Consider the following 9805-nt stretch of genomic DNA (forward strand, 5'->3'; position numbering starts at 1 on the left):
AGCAACCACTTCTGATGGGACTATTCCATAGAATTAGGGTAAGGATGATTGAAGCACAACACACTCCATGTAGAGAGGAAATTCATAACAGAGTGACACTGCAAAGAGTGGGTTCACATGTTCAGGTAAACCTGAGGTATCTATTTTCTATACACTTTCATATCAACATGTTTGAACACTAAAATGAAAAGAAGAATACACACAAAGATTATTTAAAAAAAGAAAATTTGATATGTGTGAAACAATTTCTCTTCTCATGCCCAGGAAGACTGAAGTATCTACGTTACTATAACATTTCTCAGAAAATTCGTTTCTAAGTCATTTCAACAAACAAATGACTTTGCCTGGAAGCCTGAGTATTTTGGTTTCATCATTCTGGTTCTGTACATACATTTTGGATGTCCCATGTCAGTTTTACAGTCCTTTGTAATATCTGGACCAATGTCTTTTTTATCTCCTTCAAAGAAAGATCCATTTGAATATGTTCAGGGAGATTTGCATTGTTTCAAAGACATTGGGGCAATGAAAACAATTGTGAAATCTTCCTCTACAACATGTTTCTGCATCATTAGATGAAAATGGTCCCAGAATGAAGAGATGAGCTAAGCTCTCGATTGACAGCTCTTGCAGATGGTACTTTTCTTTATAAAACAATCTTACACTGGGTGCCAGAGAAGCATGCAATCCATTTTAATACTGAATACAGCAGCCAAAATTCTCATTTTGTTGTTTTCCTGAAATATTGTGTTACAGCCTGGACAAAACAAAACAAGAGGGTACTTTGTGTTCTCACAAGTGTTAATGACACCATCCTAAGTACAAAATCCACAGAAATGACAGCTGTGGATAAAAATCCCACAAGTTATAGGGAGAAAAGAATGACTCGTCAAAGTAAATGGACTCTCATGAGGCTCAGTACTCTAAAGTATTTTACATGGTTTTATGTTTTTAAGCATTTTTCTCTTTCACTTGGAAACTTGGAAGTAGAAGCACGTAATTTGTGTGTGTGTGTTTGTGTGTGGGGTGTTGTTAAATGTTTTGATGTATCAAATTGAATCCAATGGCTTCCAACTACATTTCATGCAATATTTCAATTTCCTTCTGTTTCTGTCTGCAACTTTAACTGACTTCCCTTAATTGTGTATACTGTTTAAGCTATAAAGTATTTATTTGGGATCTTTATGCCAAATGCCCACATTTAAGGTACATTAAAGTCCTTGGGCCCTATCATTGTGATTTTGATTTAGCAACACTAGAGTACGGGTAGGATTCTATACACTGATTCACTCCTTTCTATTCAACTCTATCTAAAGCAAGGTTCTCACTGAGTACATATTTCAAAGTACCCATGTGCAGAATAGAAAGAATGAAGATGTATTCTTCTTGTAGCAATGCATTATGATGAAAATGTATCTCATACTCAAAAAACTTGAACTTTTGCTGGACCTCACAATTAATGTTAATAAACTTTAAGGTCACATAAGTCTAAGACAGAGATCCTGCTGTGTACTTTGTCTTTCTGTTTAACCTGGCTTTAAGAGAACAATGTATTTGTTCTCTTAAACAATTTCTTGTTTTGGATTTCCTGTGTAATCAACTATTACAACTTGAGCTAATCAAAGTTATAATCTTTAAGTGTATTCTTTTATACCTCATACCTATAAATAATGTATCTGTTTGTATGTTATGATAATAATTTGCCAAAAATAGAAAATAGAATGAAAGTGGCTTTATAAAATAAAAACTTGTATTCCCTTTGACAGCATATATAATAAAATTGAAATGACACAGAGAAGATTAGCATGCCTCCTGCACAAGGATGACATGCAAATTCCTGAAATGTTACATATTTTTTTCTTTTATCTGGGCTGCCTTAAATGGCCTTAGTGGGAGATGAATTCCCTCAAATTGCAAACTTAAAGTGCCATGATAGGTGTATACTGATCGGGCCCTACCCACTCAGAGGAGACGGGAGGGGACGAAGGATTTTGACAGGGGAGCTGTGAGTAGGAGATAAAGTGAATAAGTAAAATAAATAAATAAATAAATAAATTTTCAAAAAAGAAAATTTTAGAATAAAATCAAAACTCACCATGCATACAGGATAAAAACGTGCATATTGCTTGAGAGCTTTTGTTCATTTGTTATCTGGGTCAACTGAAGCAATTTGGGATCAGTGACTCAATGGCACATAAAACTCTTTTATGGGTTTCTATAAAGTATTTATCATTTGTTCCCATGATATGGTTTCTGTTTTATTCAATAAATAGAGCAAAGCCCCTCCTTAGGAGCATAGACAGAGGTATGTGCACCTAAACACAGAGGTAGGATTCATAAGACAGCCAGATTCATAAGACAGCATTTAGACAGAATCATACAACCAAGAGACAGGAATGAAAGAAGACATGGGAAGAAAGAAGTAGAGAATTCAAAAGTGGGCTTGTTCTTGCTTAAATTACACATGGGGGAGAGCTTAATAGTTTATTTTCATTAAGCCAACAATATGATACTTTGGATATTCTGGAGTTTTAATTAATGCATTCAAACTAAATGCACTGTTCTTAGAAAATATAGGACAAATTTTCAAGAAGTAAAGATGCTTATTTTCTTCAAAATTATTCTTAATTGTTTCATGAAAATTGTCTGTATAAATACAAATAGGTAGATTTGTAGATAGATAGATAGATAGATAGATAGATAGATAGATAGATAGATAGATAGATAGATTACAGATATAGACAGGCAGAGGCAGAGAGACAGCAAATGATCAAAATTTTTGACAATTCTCAGTAAAGTTTATGCAGTATGCAGACGCTCAACTACTATGCAAATATATATTGTTTAATATTATATCTAAAATATAATTCCGATCGTGTTGTGATGAAGTGTGTAACCATAGAAGGAATAGATAAAAAAACAGAGCTGCTGTAGTATTCTATGTTATAGCAGTGTGATAGCAGTTACTATCTGAGTGGAACCAGCCTGCAGTCCCAATCGGTTAGGCAGGACCTGTAAAATAAATGGGTTGGGAGAACAAAGAGAAGGACGCCAAATAGAATCCTATCAAGACATCACTTTACTAGGGTGTGTTTTGAGCTTACATAGGCAGGTAAGAACAGAAACCTCCAGAAATAAAATATTTGCATAACATAAACATTGAGAACTCAGGAAAGAGTCAAGAGGGAGTCACAAGGTCACCAACAGCTGAGTTGTCTGCAGATATCCTCAGGCAGTAGGAGTTATCGCAGGCGCCTCCAGGGAAGTCGCCAAGTCTGGAGGCTGAACTGGGGCTGAACTAGAACTAGGTGCAGGAGGCAACAACTATCCTAATGGAAACTAAGTCTCTCTCTCTCTCTTTCTCTCTCTTTCTCTCTCTCTCTCTCTCTCTCTCTCTCTCTCTCTCTCTCTCTCTCTCTCTCTCTCTCTCTCTCTCTCTCTCTCTCTCTCTCTCTCTCTCTCTGCCTCTCTCTGTTTCTCTGTCTCCTTCATGCTCTCTTGTGTCCTCATTCTCTGTCTTTCTTTCTGGTTCATTTGTCTCTGTCTCCCCGTCCTGAACCATCCCCCTTTGTGTGTGTGTGTGTGTGTGTGTATGTGTTTATGTGTGTGTGTGCAACTTTCTGCCTTGCTTTCATTGTGATGGGTAGTATTATAAGTTAGTCTCCCAAGCTAGGCAGTGGTGGTGCATGCCTTTAATCCCAGCACTTGGGAGGCAAAGGCACCTTAGGTGGATTTCTGAGTTCGAGGTTCAGCTTGCTTTACAGAATGAGTTCCAGGACAGCCAGGGCTACACAGAAAAACCCTGTCTCAAAAACAAAAAACAAAAAACACCACACACACACAACAACAACAACAACAACAACAACAACAACAAATAAAAGGTTAGTCTCCCAAAGGCTTGACTCCCAACCCATGGCACTAATTGGAGGTGGTGGTATGCATAAAAGGCAGGATGTTAGTGACAGATCTGGCCTTAAACACTATACCCTTGAAGGAATATTGAAACCTCAGTGTTTTGTGCTTCTTTGGTTTATCTGCAGCTAAGATCACCTTGTATTTTATTCACTATGTATTTCAATCACTATGTATTTCTAACATGGTATCTGACTCACCAGAGGCCAAAAAGCTAACTGACCATAGATTGAAGCCTCAAAAACTGTGTGTTAAAACCAACTTTTCCTGATTTTCATTTGATTACTACAGATAATTTGTTGTAAAATTGGAAAGATAAATGAGAGACAGACAGACAAAGAGCATACACAGGAACACATGTGCATGCATGATCAGTCATACAAATTTTAAGGTTATGGATTATTTTATGTATTTTGAACTCATATACATATGCACCTGCATGTATATATATACACACAGATGTGAAATCCATTCATCCACACAACATGTGATAAGGCAGTGTTAATTTGTCAGGTTTCTACTTTATCCAGTGGAGAATTAATGTCGGCATTCTATATGCTGCAGTCTTCTTAGGCTGCTAATCATGAACTGGTGAATATAATGAACTGCTATGGTGAATTTGTGGCTTAGAAGATCATGTTTTATTTTTCATTGTTCTGGAGGCAGGAGTCCAAGTTCAATTTGGCATCTATTATATTTTTTTATTAGGAAAGCTTTTTAATTTGTATTGATATTTTAGAGAACACAGATTAGTTCCCATGGGCCACTTCTATCAAAGCCTAAAGCCCTACATGATTCTACCCTCAAGCCCTCACCATCATCACCTTCAACTCTAGGTGGGTTGAACTTAAGTATATGAATTTTGGCAGGACACAACTTTCACCAAATATGGAACTTAAGCTCTGACTCCTACTAATTAATTAGCAAAAAAGCACCTGAAGAAAGGAACTCTGCTAGATTGAAATAGATAGTCATTCTGAGGAGGCAGGCACTGATGATCACATTGTAACTGAGCAAGGCTAATTTGCATAAATGCATAGGTGCTGTTTTCAAGATCTGTTGAAGATGATGGTTTTGATATACCCAGTATCTATCCATTGGAGAACAATTCTTTTCCTTTTCTAGCACTTATCAATTGTACTTAGTTTCTTAGTTAAGAATGGGCATTTCCCCTTCTCCATACTGGAATTTTGTCTGATTTTAACCTCTGAGTGTCTTATGTGTGTTGTAACAGTCTCTGTGAGGATACATGCACACACACACACATACACACACATCAGTCATATTGAGTCTGGACCATGCTGCTTCCTTGGAGCTATCAACCACCTGTTGCTCTTACAATCTCTTTGCCTCCTCATCTGCATAGATTCCTGAACCTCTAGTTCTGATAAAGATATCCTATGTAGCTCTGAGTGTTCCACAGCATCCTACATTCTGCACCTTGTTCAGTGAATCTTAGTATTAATTATGCTCTCCTGCAAGAGGAAGCTTCCTTATGAGGAAGGAGTGACACTATGTTCATGGTTATAACAATATGTCATTTGAGGACATTTTATTATTAAATCATTATTGTTTTAATAAGCCACACTCACAGATAGGTTCTATGCACAAGAGTAACTAGATAATACAAAACTGATTCCATGATTCATGTATAATGTGTGCATTTTTAAAAAACCTTATTTTGGTTTTTCTTGCCTTAATGTTTTTTTGTTGTTGTTGTTTTGATCTCATCTTTTATTTGAGAGAGCAAGAACATGAAGTTGGTAGCTGTGAAGGGATATAAAACATGACAAGAGTTGAGGATGGAAAAGAATATAATAAAGATACATTTTATAACATAATTAAATTAAAAATACAAAACAATGTTGGTTTGGTAGGGAATAGTTTGATACAATCTAATTTGTGTAATAAAGTGATTATATTTCAAAATATATATTGAAAGTTTTTCTTAATAAACAGAGTTGTAAGCAAGCAGATTTGCATTTATAGAAAAAGTGAAAATAGGTTTGATCTGGACCATAAATGGCATGTATGATGAAACATTCTTAAAATGTGACACAAAAGATGCAACACATAATAGTTCTTCATTTTAGGGTAATTTACTATATTTTTAACACTCTGAGATCTTATGTTACATAAGTGCAGAATTCTTTTTTTAAATTATAGTTTTAATTATAAATATTTATAGAATTATAAATAATTCTGGATTAATATTTCCTCAGAAAATTATCTTACAGATATCAAAGGACCTTCCTGGCTGACAGTGTAACCAATCCCAAGCAGACTTGAGGGCATTTATATAACTTGGTACACTAAGATATTTTGTAGCTTGTGTGACTCTCACATACAAAACCAGAAATTCCTTGGTTGGTTAGAAGAATAAATAGAAAAGGATTTCAGCAAATGTTGCTAAAGATGATAACCTCTTGAAATTTTTTTAATGCCAAACTTCCTTTGTCCTTTTGCAGTATCACAGAGGATACTACAATTCAGCACAACACAAAGCAGAGAGTAATGAAAAAGTGATGCCCATGAACATAGAAGAAGCCTACAGAACTCCAAGTAGACTGGACCAGAAAGAAACCCCATCTGTCACATAATAATCAAAACACCAAATGAACAAAGAAGAATATTAAAAGCAGTAAGGGAACAAGGTCAAGTAACATATCAGAATTCCACCAGACTTCTCACCAGAGATTCTAAAAGCCAGAAGATCCTGGGCAGATGTCATACAGACCATTAGAGAATACGAATGCCACTCCAGGCTACTATGCTCAGCAAAACTCTAAGTTACCATAGATAGAGAAACCAAGATATCCCATGAAAAAACCAAATTTACACAATATCTTTCCATAAATCCAGCTCTACAAAGGATAATAGTTAGAAAACACCAAGACAAGGAGGGAAACTATATCCTAGAAAAAGCAAGAATGTAATCTTCTTTCATCAAACCCAAAAGAAGATAGCCACACAAATGTAATACTACCTCTAACAACAAAAGTAACAGTAAACAAAGACAACTTTTCCTTAATATCTCTTAACATCAATAAAACAGGCCTCAACAGATACAAGAAGGTTGTAATAATCCCATGCATCATATCAGATCACCATGGACTAAGGCTGGTCTTCAACAGCAACAAAAACAACAGAATGCCCACATACACATGGAGACTGAACAGTGCTCAACTCAATGACTCAGTAGATTCAGTTCCAGAATAAAAAGATGCAGACTAACAGACTGGATTCTTAAACAAGACACGGCATTTTGCTGCATACAGGAAATGCACATCAGTGACAAAGACAGACACTACCTCAGATTAAAAGGCTGGAAAATATTTTCCAAGCAAATGGTCCCAAGAAACAAGCTTGAGTAGCCATTCTAATATCAAATACAATCAAGTTTCAACCAAAAGTTATCAAAAAAGATAAAGAAGGACACTTCATACACATCAAAGGAATAAATTACCAAGACGAGTTCTCAATTCTGAACACCTATGCTACAAATACAAAGGCACCACATTCATAAAAGAAATTTTACTAAAGCTCAAAGCACACATTGCACATCACACAATAATAGTGGGAGGCTTCAACACCCCATTCTCAGCAATAGACACATAATGGAAACAGAAACTAAACAGAGACACATTAAAGCTAAAATAAGTTATGAACCAAATGGATTTAATAGTCATCTATAGAACATTTCATCTGAAAAAAAAAATATACCTTCTGCTCTGCACGTTATGGTACCTTCTCCAAAACTGACCATATAATTGGTCACAAAACAGGCCTCAACAGATACAAGAAGGTTGTAATAATTCCATGCATCATATTAGATCACCATGGACTAAGGCTGGTCTTCAATAGCAACAAAAACAACAAAAAACCCACCTACACATGGAGGCTCTACTCAATGAAAAATTGATCAAGGAAGAAATGAAGAAAGAAATTAAAGACTTTAGAGTGTAGTGAAAATGAAGACACAACATACCCAACTTTATGGGACAGAAGGAAATCAGTGCTAAGGGGAAAACTCATAGCTCTGAATGCTTTCAAAAAGAAGCTGCAGAAAGCATACACTAGCAGCTTAACAACACATCTGAAAGCTCTAGAACAAAAAGAAGCAAATAGACCCAAGAGGAGTAGACAAGAGGAAATAATCCATCTCAAGGCTGAAATCAATCAAGTAGAAACAAAAAGAACTATACAAAGAATCAACAAAATCAGAAGATGGTTCTTTGAGAAAATCAACAAGATAGACAAATCCTTAGCCAGACTAACCAGAGGGCACAGAGACAGTATCCAAATTACCAAAATCAGAAATGAAAAGGGAGCCATCATAACAGAAACCAAGGAAATCCAAAAACTCATCAGATTTACTACAAATGCACATGTTCAACAAAGCTGGTAAACCTGGATGAAATGGACAATTTTCTAGACAGATACCAGGTACCAAAGTTAAATTAGGATCAGATAAACCATTTAAACAATCCCATAATCCCTAAAGAAATAGAAGCAGTCATTAAAATCTCCCAAACAAAATTGCCCAGGACCAGATGGTTTTAGTGCAGAATTCATTCAGACTACCAAAGAAGACCTAACATCAATATTCTGCAAACTATTCCACAAAAAAGAAACAGAAGGAACACTACCTAATTCATTTTATGAAGCCACAATTACACTTATACGTAAACCACACAAAGACCCAAAAAAAGAGAAATTCAGTCCCATTTTCCCTTATGAATACTGATACAAAAGTGCTCAATAAAATTCTTGCAAACTGAATCCAAGAACACATCAAAACTATCATCTATTGAAAAAAAGAAATAAAAATTAAAAATAAAAAACTATCATCTATCATGAACAAGTAAGCTTCATCCCAGGGCTGCAGGGCTGAATCAATATATGGAAATCCATCAACTTAATCCACTATATAAACAAACTCAAAAAAAAATAAAGCCACATCTCATTAAGATGCTGAGAAAGCACTTGACAAAATTCAACACCCCCTCTTTGTAAAAGTCTTGGAAAGATCAGGAATTCAAGTCCCATACCTAAGCATAGTAAAAGCAATATAGAGCAAGCCAGCAGGCAACATCAAACTAAATGGAGAGAAAATTGAATCAATACCCCTAAAATCAGGGACTAGACAAGGCTGCCCACTCTCTCTATAACTACTCAATAGAGTACTCAAAGTCTTAGTCAGAGCAATTAGACAATAAAAGGAGGTCAAAGTGCTACTAATTGGAAAGGAAGAGTCAAAAATATCACTATTTGCAGGTGACATAATAGTATACTTAAGTAACCCCAAAAATTCAACTAGGGAAGTCCTAAATCTGATAAACAACCTCAGCAAAGTGGCTGGGTATAAAATTAATTCAAACAAATTTGTAGGCTTCCTGTACTCAAAAGATAAACAGGCAGAGAAAGAAATTAGGGAAACAACAACCTTCACAATAGCCACAAATTATATAAAATGCTTTGATGTGACTCTAACCAAGCAAGTGATACATCTGCATGACAAGAACTTCAAGTCTCTGAAGAGAGAAATCAAAGATGTCAGAAGTTAGAAAGATCTCCTATGCTCATGGGTTAGATGATTAATATAGTAAAAATTACCATCTTGCCAAAACCAATCTATAGATTCATTGCAATCCCCATCAAAATTCAAACTCAATTCTTCATAAAGTTAGAAAGGGCAATTTGTAAATTCACTTGGAATAACAAACAACAACAACAACAACAACAACAAAAAGCCAGGATAGCAAAAACTATTCTCAACAATAAAAGAACTCTACCATACCTGACCTCAAGCTGTATTATAGAGCAGTAGTGATTAAAGCTTTATGATATTGGTTCCCAGAGAGGTAAGTAGATAATGTAACAGAATTGAAGACCC

General features: G+C 35.5%; 1 non-coding gene across 1 annotated transcript; it reads left to right on the forward strand.

Moving 5' to 3' along the window:
- The first annotated feature begins 1749 nt into the window (after positions 1-1749).
- Positions 1750-1854, forward strand: LOC116071610. The gene has a single exon (XR_004111019.1). It is a non-coding gene; the product is annotated as a U6 spliceosomal RNA (small nuclear RNA).
- Positions 1855-9805: the final 7951 nt, after the last annotated feature.

The sequence above is a fragment of the Mastomys coucha genome, unplaced genomic scaffold (assembly GCF_008632895.1).
Source record: "Mastomys coucha isolate ucsf_1 unplaced genomic scaffold, UCSF_Mcou_1 pScaffold22, whole genome shotgun sequence".
NCBI lineage: Eukaryota > Metazoa > Chordata > Mammalia > Rodentia > Muridae > Mastomys > Mastomys coucha.